This window comes from Hordeum vulgare, chromosome 2H (genome assembly GCF_904849725.1).
Source record: "Hordeum vulgare subsp. vulgare chromosome 2H, MorexV3_pseudomolecules_assembly, whole genome shotgun sequence".
NCBI classification, from domain to species: domain Eukaryota; kingdom Viridiplantae; phylum Streptophyta; class Magnoliopsida; order Poales; family Poaceae; genus Hordeum; species Hordeum vulgare.
In genome coordinates this window covers 207,786,351-207,795,259 of record NC_058519.1, presented here as the reverse complement: position 1 = coordinate 207,795,259, position 8,909 = coordinate 207,786,351, and positions in this window count along the sequence as shown.

Sequence of the window (8,909 nt, the reverse complement as noted above, 5' to 3'; positions counted from 1 at the left end):
GGTTCCAGAAAAGCCTCAGCAACTTTTGAGGGTTCTATGATGGATACAAAGGAAAAATGCCCACAAAAGTTTACTAAGTGTGAAGATTTTGAGCGAGTGAGAGGACCTGGCGCGTTGATGTCGTTGAGGATTTTGTCAAGTTGTACTTCATTTGCAATCCTCGGATGAGCTGGTTGAGGATTTCGTCTGGGCTGAGGAAGTGGTTCTGGTGCAATTTCCTCAGGAGCATCTTCTTGATTTTCATCAGTGATGGGGATCGTTTCTTCACCAATTCCCTCAGTGGGGATAATGTCTTCAGTAGGTTTGAGCTTTATTGCTTCCTCAGGAGACAACTTATCTGGATCAGAAGGAAATTGCTCTCTTTGCGAGCCATTAGTTTCAACGAACCGCACATCTACAGTCTCAACAACTTTGTTGTGATAGTTGTTGAAGACTCTGTAAGTGTGCGAGTCCTTTCCATAACTGAGCATAAAACTTTCATGTGCCTTAGGTGCAAATTTTGAGCTATGGTGAGGATCTCTAATCCAGCATTTTGCACCGAAGACTTTGAAATAACTTACATTGGGTTTCTTGTCAGTGAGGAGTTCATATGAGGTTTTCTTGAGGAATTTGTGAAGATATACCCTGTTGATGATATGGCATGCAGTGTTGATTGCTTCAGGCCAAAAGCGACGAGGAGTCTGATATTCTTCAAGCATAGTTCTTGCCATTTCAATCAGAGTCCTATTCTTCCTTTCGACGACACCATTCTGCTGAGGAGTATAACGAGCAGATAATTCGTGAGTAATACCAAGTTCATCAAGATAATGATCAAGACCAGTGTTTTTGAACTCGGTTCCATTATCACTACTGATATGTTTGATCTTGATGCCAAAGTTCGTCGAGGCCCTTGAGGAAAATCGTTTGTAGATTTCCTGCACTTCAGTTTTATACACTATGATATGCACCCAAGTATATCTGGAATAATCATCAACTATGACGAAGCCATATAAAGATGCTGCATTGGTTAGTGTGGCATACTGAGTAGGTCCAAATAGATCCATCTGAAGCAATTCGAATGGACGTGTAGTGGTCATGATAGTCTTCGAGGGATGCTTGCATCTGGTCATTTTCCCACATTCACAAGCACCGCAGAGATGATTCTTGAGGAATTTGACTGGTTCGATGCCGATGACATGCTTCTTCTTCGCGAGCGTGTGCAAATTCCTCATGCTTGCATGACCTAGTCTTCGGTGCCACAACCATCCTTCTGAGGTTTTTGCTAGTAAGCAAGTGGCTGGGTGAGGACCTGTAGAGAAATCAACAATGTACAAATCCCCTCTTCTTACACCTTCCAAGACTTTGGATCTGTTAGATTCCATGATGACTACACATCTATATCTACCAAAGATAACAATCATATCAAGATCACAAAGCATTGAGACAGACATGAGGTTAAAACCAAGGGATTCAACAAGCATCACTTTGTCCATATGCCTAACCTTGCAAATAGCCACTTTGCCAAGTCCCAATACCTTGCTTTTACCTTTGTCAGCATATGTGATTTGCTTCAGAGGTGATGGAGTTAATGGCATATTCATCAGAAAGCTTTTATCACCAGTCATGTGATGTGTGCAGCCACTATCAAGAACGCACTCAGTATTCTTGGGTTTGTCATCCTGCAGATGAATTAGTACAGCTTACCACCTCATATGCTTCAGATTTGAATAATATGATATTAATTTCATCAGATAAGAATTTCATCCCAATAGAAGTATAAGGACGTGTGAAATATTTCTATTTCATCAATCATTAGCTTGCGTCCTATCAAGCATTACCTCAGGTCTCCAGCAAATTCCTCAGATGATGATCTTCATCCGGAGACCTGATCTGCAGAAGTGATTAGTTAGATTTCTTCACCATCCACATCTGAAGGGGTGGCAAAGCATTCATCATCCTGCGAGCACCATATGAGAAAGGTAGCATTGAAGCCAATGCACTTCTCTTAACAGTGGGGGGGTTAAAGTACTCATACGAATATGCAGAGAACTGGTTTGAGGATTTATGAACATAATGATTTGAGGAGTATCGCTCATATTCATATTCCTTGTAGTTTCCCTGCATGTTAGAAGCATTAGCACGGGTACGAGCATAGTTTTGACCAGTTGAGGATTTTGACCCTCTTGAAGACTTTGGTCCTCCCGAGGAATTTGATCTGGGGTTCAGATTCTTCATTGGTGGTGTCATGAGGACATTCACTTGAAGATTTTCAAGACAGCTTTTGGGAACCCAGATTTTCCTCAAGGGAGGGCCATTCCTGCATTTAGTTCCAACATATCGAGCAAATAATTCACCAGATTGATTTTTGAACAGTTTATAGTTGGAGTCAAATGACTCATCTGAGGAATAGGATAATTCACATGAAAAGCCAGTTAGATTAGATGGATCAAAAGGAGGCCCAGTAGAAGCAACCCATGAGGTTTTGGGATACTTCTCAGGTTTCCAATAAGATCCATCAGCATTTAATTTCCTCTCAAAGACAATTCCTTCTTTCCTCGGGTTCCTGTTCAAGATCTGCTTTTTGAGCACATCACAACGGGTTTGATGTCCTTTGAGGCTTTTGTATATGCTTGTCACGTACCATTCCTTCAACCCTGCATTTTCATGAGTAACATTTGTGTTTTCCTTAAGTGAGGAAATAGACACAACATGTGCAGTTGAAGAATTTGTAGCAATAGTAGCATTTGATGATTCTGGTGAGGAATTAGGAGTTTCGCGTTCAATGCATTTAAGACATGGAGGAATGAAATCAACTTGACCAGCGCTGATCTGTTGAGCTAGTAATGAATCATTTTCCATACGAAGATCATCATGAGACATCCTCAGCTTCTCAAGATCAAGCTTCCTTTGAAGAAATTCATAGGAAAGCTTCTCATGATAAGTGAGGAGTGTATCATAACGATCCTGAAGATTATCAAATCTAGACTGAAAACATTTCACATCTTTAGTGAGGATTTGGGTAAGGTTCATTTCATCATTCAGCAGATCATCACTTTTATCAAGCAGTTTCTGAAGCTTTTCCAGGGCAGTTTGTTGTTTAGTGGCAATGATAGCAAGTTTACTGTAACTGGGTTTCTTATAATCATCAGGTTCACAGTCACTTGAATCAGAGGAGGAGGCATGCTTTGGTACCTTTGAACCTTTTGCCATGAAGCAATAGGTTGGAGCGAAGTCATCAACATAGTCATCAGTGTGGATGGTGCAATCATTTTCTTCAAGATTGAAGATTGACTTGCTGACGAAAGTGGTTGCCAGTGCAAGACTAGCCTGTCCGGATTCTGAGTCTTCATCAGAACCCACTTCTTCATCACCTTCCTCTGATTCTGCCTCTGAGTCCATTTCCTTGCCAATGAGTGCCCGAGCATTTCTGAAACTAGTATTCTTGTGCGATGAGGGCTTTGAAGATGAGGATTTTGAAGATTTGTTCTTCTTCTTCGAGTCATCAGAACTGTCATCCTTGTATTTCTTCTTCTTTGATTCCTTTCCCCAATGGGGACAATCAGCAATGTAATTACCTGATTTCTTGCACTTGTGGCAGGTTCGTTTCTTGTAGTCCTCAGATGAAGATTCTGATTTCCTCATGTCTCTTCTTGAAGATTTACCAAACTGGCCACGTCGTGTAAATCTCTGAAATTTCCTCACGAGCATTGCAAGCTCCTGTCCAAATTCTTCAGGGTCACCAATGCTGTCATCTGTGTCTTCTTCTTCAGATGAGGAAATTTCTCTAGCCTTCAGTACACGTGGTCTGGAATAGCTTGGTCCATATAGATCTTTCTTTTCTTCTAGCTGGAATTCATGAGTATTTAGCCTTTCGAGTATATCAGTTGGATTAAGCATCTTGTAGTCTGGTCTTTCTTGAATCATCAGAACTAAAGTATCAAATGAAGAATCCAAAGATCTCAGCAGTTTCTTCGCAACTTCGTGATCAGTGATGTCTCGAGCTCCTAGTGCTTGCAGTTCATTTGATATGTCAGTGAGGCGATCAAAGGTGTCTTGGCAGCTTTCATTGTCATGTCTCTTGAAGCGATTGAAGAGATTGCGAAGAATATCAACACGAGAGTCACGCTGGGTTGATACTCCTTCATTTACCTTGCACAGTCTCTCCCAGATCAGTGTTGCAGAGCCCAAAGCACTTACTCTTCCAAACTGGCCTGGGCTCAGATGGCCACAGATGATATTCTTCGCTTGAGAATTGAGTTGCTTGAATTTCTTCACATCACCAGCAGAGACACTAGCAGAGATGATGGGGACGCCATGTTCCAAAATATACCAGAGATCATTATCAATAGCTTGTAGATGCATTTGCATTTTGTTCTTCTAGAAGGGAAAGTTCTTTCCTTCGAAGGTAGGACATGCTGCAGTCACCTTAAACATGCCTGCAGTCGACATAACTAAAACTCCAGGTGGTTAAACCAAAATCACACAGAACAAGGGAGTACCTTGCTCTGGTACCAATTGAAAGTGCATTATATCGACTAGAGGGGGGTGAATAGGAGATTTTTAGAATTTCATCACTAAGGAAATTCCTTTTGAGGAAATTCCTCACTGATGACTAACTTACAGCGGAAACAGTAAAGGATCATAAGTAAAAAGTTTCACAAAAACAGTTTTTCGGAGTGAGGAATGTGAAAACAGATTGCACTGTGAGCAGGCACGCAGAATACAGATGAGGATTAACTGACGTGAAGAATTTGGGGTTGAGGAAATTCAGAGAAAGACTTCAGCAAATTCTTCAAACAGTAGCAGTGAAAGTCATCAACACATAATACAAGGAAAGTAAGGAGTTGAGGAATTAGAACCCGTTTCTAATGAAGATAGTCGTTGATGACCCAGTTCCAACTGTTGTGACAGTCGTACATCTGGTTTGGAGCGGCTTGGTATTGAAACCAAACGACACACAGTCCCGGGACACACAGTCCCTACCGTGTTCTCCTTGGGCTAAGAACACATAGTCCTCGCCCAACACTCGTGGTAAGTCTTCAGGGCAAACTTCCAAACCCTCACAAACTTGGTCACTCGGCGATCCACAATTGACTGCTGGAAAGCTCTAGACCATGACGCCTAACCTTCTGGAGGATGCACGGTCCTCAAAGGTAAAAGGCTTTAGTCCCACATAGGAACAACTTCTTCAGTGATGCTCAATCACTAGGTTTGGTTTGTGGTTTCGGTGTATGGTGTATTTCCTCACTGATGAATTACTCTCGAAGACTCTAAGGAATTGGGTTGCTCTTATGACATGTGTAAGTTTCTAACGGAGCAGCCAACCAGCTAATGGTTGTGGGGGGTGGCTATTTATAGCCTGGGAGCATCCCGACATGATTTGACACTAATGTCCTTAAATAATATGACCGTTGGTGTGGATAAGACCAATGACATGGCGTGGCTATCGAAACGGTCGGAAACCTCAACTGTGAGAGTCCTCATGTCACTCATATTCCTCACTTGAGGCTTTTGATAGGATTAGGCTTGAGTTGAGCATCATGAGGAAATTCATTCCAAAGTGTAACTTTGACCCCCTTTAATAGTACGGTGTTCCTATTACTCAAATGCGAAGAAAATAAAACAGAAAGAGTAAGTCTTCATGCTTCAAATTCTTCAGAGTGATTTTCTTCAGGACAAACCGGATTCCTCAATTTCAGTATCTTCATGAGGAATATCAATTTCATCGCAGATTCCTCGCGATTCATTTCTTTAGCTTGAGGCCAATTTATTCAACCGAAGATATATATTTTTAGGGGTTGATATTCTTCAAATATCTCAAACTCCTCAGCGACTTATAGATCCTATGTACACTTATAAATACATTAGATACTTAACCTATAAGTATTCAAACCACCAAAATCACTAAGTGGCACTAGATGCACTTACAGTCATTCCCGTAGCATGCACGTATGGTGAACCGCTATGTGATGAAGTCTGAGCATGATTAGTCTATTGATTGTCATCCTTTGTGTGGCGGTCGGGATCGCGCGATGGTTTATACCTACCAACCCTTTCCCTAGGAGTATGCGTTGAATGCTTTGTTTCAGTTACTACTAAAACTTTTGCAACAAGTATATGAGTTCTTCATGACTAATGGTGAGTCCATGGTTTAGATGCACTTTCACCTTCCACCATCACTATCTTCTTTAGTGTCGTGCAACTTTCGTCGGTGCACCAAACCCACCATTAGCCTCCCTCAAAACCGCCACCATACCTACCTACTATGGCTTTTTGAAAGCCATTCCGAGATATATTGCCATGCAACTACCACCATGACATGTGCCACAGCTTCTACATTGCCATTGCATGATCGTAAGATAGCTAGCATGATGTTTCCATTAATGTCTATGCCATGCTAGATCATAGTCACGGTACACTACCGAAGGCATTCCATATAGAGTCATCAGTGCTCTAAGTTTTGAGTTGTAAGTATGATGATCATCATTGATGGAGCATTGTCCCATGTGAGGAAATAAAAGAGGCCAACGAAGCCCATTTACAAAAAGAGGCCAAAGATGCCCACCAAAAAAAGAGAGGCCAAAGAGCCCACCAAAAAAATGAGAGAAAAAGAGAGAAGGGACAATGCTACTATCCTTCCACACTTGTGCTTATTAAGCACCATGATCTTCATGATTGAGAGTCTCTCGTTTTGTCACCACCATATAGCTAGTGGGAAATTTTCATTATATAACTTGGCTTGTATATTCCAATGATAGGCTTCCTCAAAATTGCCTTAGGTCTTCGTGAGCAAGCAAGTTGGATGCACACCCACTAGTTTTCTTTAAGAGCTTCACATACTCTTAGCTCTAGTGCCTCATTTGTATGGCAATCCCTACTCATTCACATTGATATCTATTGATGAGCATCTCCATAGCTCATTGATATGCCTAGTTAACGTGACCATCTTCTCCTTGATTGTCTTGCAACCTCCACCACAACTCCAGTCCACTTATAGTGCTAAAACCATGGCTCACACTCATGTATTGCGTGAGAGTTGAAAAGGTTTGAGAAAGTAAAGGTGTGAAAACAATTACTTGGCCAATATCGAGGTTGTGCATGATTTAAATTCGTTGTGCAAGGATGATAGAGCATAGACAGACTATATGATTTTGTAGGGATAACTTTCATTTGGCCTCGTTATTTTGAAAGTTCATGATTGCCTTGCTAGTTTGCTTGAAGTATTATTGTCTCCACATCAATAGCAAGCTATTGTTTTGAATCTAATGGATGTGAACATTCACGTCACATAAGAGGAGTTACAAAGGACATCTATGCTAGGTAGCATGAAAACATCAAAAATTCATTCTTTATCACTTCCCTACTCCAGGACGAGCAGGAGTTAAGCTTGGGGATGTTGGATACATCTCAAACGTATCTATAATTTTTGATGGTTTCATGTTGTTATCTTGTCAACTTTGGATGTTTTATGTACCTTTTATATCTTTTTTGGGACTAACTTATTAATTCAGTTCACAAGTACCAGTTCCTGTTTTTTCTGTGTTTTTTACTCTTTTCAGATCTGATTATGGAACGGAGTACAAACGGAATAAAATCCGCGAAATAATTTTTTCCAGAACAGAAGAAGATCGAGGGACTTGAGAGCCAAGGCAGGAGAGCCACAGGGGGTCCACAAGCCCTGTAGCCGCCACCAGGGGGCCGGCGGCTACCAGGCTTGTGGCCCCCTAGAGCTCCCCTGCCCTAGCTTTTTCGCCTATATATTCCCTAAAATCCCAGAAAAAATCAGGGGATCCACGAAAACACTTTTCCGCCGCCGTAAGCTTCCTTTTCCGCGAGATCTCATCAGGACACCCTTCCCAGTGCCCTGCCGGAGGGGGCTTTGGAGTTGGAGGGCTTCTACATCAACATCATCGCCTCTCCAATGACTGGTGAGTAGTCCAATTCAGACCTACGAGTCCGTAGTTAGTAGCTAGATGGCTTCTTCTCTCTCTTGGATCTTCAATACAATGTTCTCCATGATCTTCATGGAGCTCTATCCGATGTAATCCTCTTTGGCGGTGTGTTTGTCGAGATCCTATGAATTGTGGATTTGTGATCAGATTATCTATGAATTATATTTGAGTCTTTTCTGATTTCTTATACGCATGATTTGATATCCTTGTAAGTCTCTCCGAGTCTTGGGTTTTGTTTGGCCAACTAGATCTATGATTCTTGCAATGGGAGAAGTGCTTGTTTTGGGTTCATACCGTGCGGTGACCTTACCCAGTGATAGAAGGGGCAGCAAGGCACACATCATGTTGTTGCCATCAAGGGTAACAAGATGGGCTTTCATCATAGATTTGAGATTGTCCATCTACATCATGTCATCTTGCTTAAGGCATTATTCTGTTCTTATGAACTCAATACACTAGATGCATGCTGGATAGCGGTCGACGTGTGGAGTAATAGTAGTAGATGAAGAAAGTATCGGTCTACTTGTTTTGGACGTGATGCATATAGATATAATCATTGTCATAGATAACGTCACGACTTTGCATAGTTCTATCAATTGCTCGACAGTAATTCGTTCACCCACCGTCTACTTGCTTTCTTGAGAGAAGCCACTAGTGAACACTACGGCTCCCGGGTCTAGTCACAACTATTGTCTCCACTTTCACTTTTACTTTTCTTTGTTTCCTTTTTGCTTTCAGTTCTCACTTTGCAAACAATCTATAAGGGATTGACAACCCCTTCATAGCGTTGGGTGCAAACTCTTTGTGTTTGTGCAGGTACTTGTGACTTGACGCGATCCTCCCACAGGATCGATACCATGGTTCTCAAACTGAGGGAAATACTTACCGCTGCTGTGCTACATCACCCTTTCCTCTTCAAGGGAACACCAACGCAAGGCTCCAAGGCCACGGGGAAATCCTTTGCATATTTTCCAAGGA